Consider the following 4777-nt stretch of genomic DNA (forward strand, 5'->3'; position numbering starts at 1 on the left):
ATTTTATGTCACGCAAAGGGGTAAATCGTTTGTGGTCGCCCCAAACCATTTGTCTTTTCTCTACTTCATTTCGCATTAGGGAAAACCATTTCATATTAGGGCGATTCGTTTCTTAGTGGACTGTAGCATTTCATTTCTTTTCAGACCATTTGTTGTCTCGCTGGGCCATTTTTGATTACGCTAAATCAATCGTCCGTTTGTTAAACCGTTTCAGATTACATTGAATCATTTGCCGATACTTTGAACCACTTGTGTTTTTTTTTCTTTAATTCATTTCACATCAAGGTAAACCATTTGTACTTTGCATAAACCATTTCATGTTAGGTGGATTTATATACATACCATATGAGTCATTTGTTGTCTCGATAAAGCATTTGTAATTACACTAAATCAATTGACCTTTCGTTAAAGCGATTCATATTACACTGAACATCGATGGACTGAACCACGTCAAGTTAAGATAAGCCATTTATTAACATCACACCGGACCGTTTGGTGACACACTATACCGGTTCGTGTTTGGAAGATGAACCGATCTTTATTTGCATAGAACGGTTTTAGTTAGTCTCTTCCGTTTTAACAGAAATGACTAGACGATTTAATATCTTCCTAGTTCGTTTACTTTTTGACTGAACCATTTGACAAAAGGCAACACGAGTACTTGTATTTAGGCTGCATCATTTCTAACTCATTTAGTCTCTTCTGCACTACGCCAATGAACCAATTGACATTGCTATATTCCTTTGACAAACTTGGTATTTTTGGCGGTGACGGCCGCCCATAAGATGTTCGTTTTTTTCCAACGGATCGCTTCGGTGGACGAAGAGTTAAAATCCCATCGAAAATAACCGAGTTTACCTTTTTTTGGACGGAAACTGGTACCGGCCGGAAACTGGGCAACACACTGTACGCACACATGTCCAATATACATGAACTGAGTCGGGTCGTCAATTTCTGTTGACGGCCCGACTCACCGGATGTCGGGTCGTAAAGTTTAAAAAGGAAGTAAGATTTACTGCCGGAAGTCGAACTGCCTGAGGCAGCTTCAAATATCTCGACGGATCGTGACGATCCGATCAGGTCGTGACGACCCGTCATTTGAAAAGTCGACCCGACTTTTGGAAGTGTCAGGTGGTGAGAGAAAGAAAAACTTCGATGAACAAAGGAGGCTCTGCTGCTCAAAATTGTTGTATGCTTCGTTCTCAAAGAGTAGGGACTAAAATATCAATATACGCGTAGAAAATTATAAACATCGACCAGAACAGCATTCACAAATGTTGCGAATATGTGTCCTTGATACCCTGACAACATGCTGTTCAGAAACAGCAATAATGTCTGACTGTAATAGCGCTCCGAAATGTTGAATGCTTCGTTCTTAAAGCGTCGCGAAATCGCCGTACACTTCTTCAAAACATATAGTGACTAAAATATCCATATATGCATAGAAAATTATAAACATCGACCACAACAGCAAGCACAAATGTTGCGAATGTGTCCTTGATACCCTTACAACATGCCGTTCAGAAACAGAAATAATGACTGACTCTAATAGCGCTCCGAATTGTTGAATGCCTCGTTCTTAAAGCGTAGCTATGGAAGTGTCAGGTGGTGAGAGAACGAAAAATCTCGATGAACAAAGGAGGCTGTGCTGCTCAAAAATGTTGTATGCTTCGTTCTCAAAGAATAGCGACTAAAATATCGATATACGCATAGAAAACTATAAAAATCGACCAGAATAGCATTCACAAATGTTGCGAATGTGTCCTTAATACCCTGACAACATGCTGTTCAGAAACAGCAATAATGACTGACTGTAATAGCGCTCCGAAATGTTGAATGCTTCGTTCTTAAAGCGTCGCGAAATCAACACACACTTCCTCAAAACATATAGTGACTAAAATATCGATACACGCATAGAAAATTATAAACATCGTCCGCAACAGCAATCACAAATGTTGCGAATGTGTCCTTAATACCCTGACAACATGCTGTTCAGAAACAGAAATAATGACTGACTCTAATAGCGCTCGGAAATGTTGAATGCCTCGTTCAGCGAAGCCATGGAAGTGTCAGGTGGTGAGAGAACGAAAAACTTCGATGAACAAAGGAGGCTGTGCTGCTCAAAAATGTCGTATGCTTCGTTCTCAACGAGTAGCGACTAAAATATGGTATAGCCATAGAAAACTATAAAAATCGTCCAGAATAGCATTCATAAATGTTGCGAATGTGTCCTTAATATCCTTATACCATGTTTTTCGGAAACAGCAATAATGACTGACTGTAATAGCGCTCCGAAATGTTGAATGCTTCGTTCTTAAAGCGTCGCGAAATTGCCGTACACTTCCTCCAAACATCCAAGCATAGCAAAAATCGCAGCAAGCTTTCTAAAAGCATCAAAAAATGGTGAATGGTTCTTTCGTTCGTAGCGAAATTAATACCCAGACAACATGCTGTTCAGAAACAGGGATACTGATCGTTCATAAATGCGAGGATCATAGCTTAACTTGAAAACAGTTACTGTTTATTAAAGAACGACAACTCCTATGATACTGCAACGAGAAAGTGGCTGCTAACACGGAAACAACAATGCTGGGCAAATTCTTTCCCAACAACTAGCTACAACTCCATCCTTAATTCACACAGAAGCAATGATATTTGCAAAATCATTACTTCCTATCTAAGAACAAAGTGACGATTATAGCAGCATTTTTAGTTGCTTTCAGCTTAACAAAGTCACCAGCACCAACACGGTATCCTAATGACTTGCGGTTCTATCTTTAATTTGGAAAGTCAGACTTAAAATTCTACTACCTTACTCTATCATGTACGAAATCTAAGAGTTACGTTGAAAAAACCCCTTCCACACCAGCACTCATTAAACCACATACGCCCAAAAAATGTACAAACAACGGCCCGCATTTTCCACCCCACGTCCGGCGTCAAGAAATTATGCATTCACGTTGCAGAAAATCCACAGATAAACCGTAAACCAGCACTATTGCTACAAAACAGACTGAACAGACAAAAGCAAATAAAGAACTTCAAAACTATTGCCCAGTATTAATCACCTAAACGCATCGAAGTCGTTAACAGATTTAATCTCTTCATGAAAAACGGAATGATGCTGATCTGTTGGAAAAACGCTGCATAACAATTCATTTCATGAGTTTTACGTCCTTTAAGGAGGCTCGAAATAGTTTCTCCTTTTTTCAAACAAATAAACATATTCTGTCCTTAGATACAGTTAGGGCAATCATATCAAGACGAAATTTGGCCAGGGTATTAAGTACCTATCGTAGATTTCTCACATTATGTTTTCCTCCAAAATAATGTTACCATGGCAACGATATTGGGCATTTCTTTGAGCCTTAAAATCAACATATGTTGTCCTTTTTGAAGAAACGGGACGGTGAAATTTTCCCATTCAGCGTTACCAGATAATGTTAGAAATACTCTCTAAAATATTTAAAATTCAACAAAATCTGTAGGTCAGTTTTTCAGAAAAATAAGTTTTTTTGAATTGTGACTCTAATTTTTTTTTTCACCTACAGAATTTTTTTAAATTTTAAAGACAAACGGTTTAAATTAATCTAAGCTAACATGCAAAAAATGAAAAAAATTCACCGTCCAGAAGCAGAGATATAAACGAGTAAAGTTGCAAAATTAGGAAAAATTAGGGGGTTACAAGATCAGCATTTACGCATGCGTCACCCGCTCATTCGAGTCCGCGCGCGAGTGGAGCTACAGGTCAACACAAACGGATTTAAGCGACTATTAAACCGTTTAAGTAGAATTTTCGTAGTTTTCGTGAATAGGAGATGTCTATTTATATTCCATGTATATAGGAATTGGAGACAGGTAAGCGAAATTAGCGGTATTTGTTTATTTCTGGTGACCCATTTGAATCATGAGCTGACGCAAGCAGCTTACGAATTGCGTGTGTGGCTTACGCGCGCGCGCTCAGCTGAAAACCCTTTCGAGCCTCCTTAAATCAGTATACCCCAAACGGCAACCTCGCGTTGTTGCTGCATGCTTCGCGGTCACACGTTTCATAAAAACCCCCAATAAAGTATACATTTTCTGGAAGCTTGGGAATTATAGATTCCGATTATTAGTTGATTTAAGGCAAGAAATAAAAACCTTTCCTAAAATAGCCCTCATTTTCCAAAAGTATATAGTTTCACAAGGTGAGTTCGTTTCTGGTCAGAATTTAACCGGAAACTACGTTTTCTTCACACCTTGATCTAAGAAACAAAATTTTGATTAATTGTCTGGTTTGTTTGTTTTTTTTTTTCGCTGTTAAACGTTCAGTTTTTATAAGACACGCAGCAGCTTTTCTTAACTACTCATTACTTTAGAAGGACGCAACAAATAAAAACTGCCCGACACGGGTTTTTTGTCACATCATCGGGCAACATTCTTGCCAAATTTCGGTGAAAAAGGATGAAAACTCGCTGTAAACGTGCGCCTCATTCGATGTAATTTGCATTTGAGTGTTGAGAAATGGTGTGGACAGCTTCTAATTAGAGAATTTATTGATAGAGTCGTTTTTCCTTTTTAACTTTGGCTAGAAGAAACCTTTTTTCGCAAACTTTTTGTTATTAAAAAAACTCTATGAGGTGTACCTGGAAATATCAAAAACTAAAATGGCAGGCAAAATTATCAATTTTGGGTATACCGATACCTTACAACATAACTCTCATGGGACCAAACACAATAACAAACCTACAACACAGTTTTGCCAAATTCATTTCCCTGCCACAATTGTAAGCTCACA

The sequence above is a fragment of the Montipora capricornis genome, chromosome 5 (assembly GCF_036669925.1).
Source record: "Montipora capricornis isolate CH-2021 chromosome 5, ASM3666992v2, whole genome shotgun sequence".
Taxonomy (NCBI): Eukaryota; Metazoa; Cnidaria; class Anthozoa; order Scleractinia; family Acroporidae; genus Montipora; species Montipora capricornis.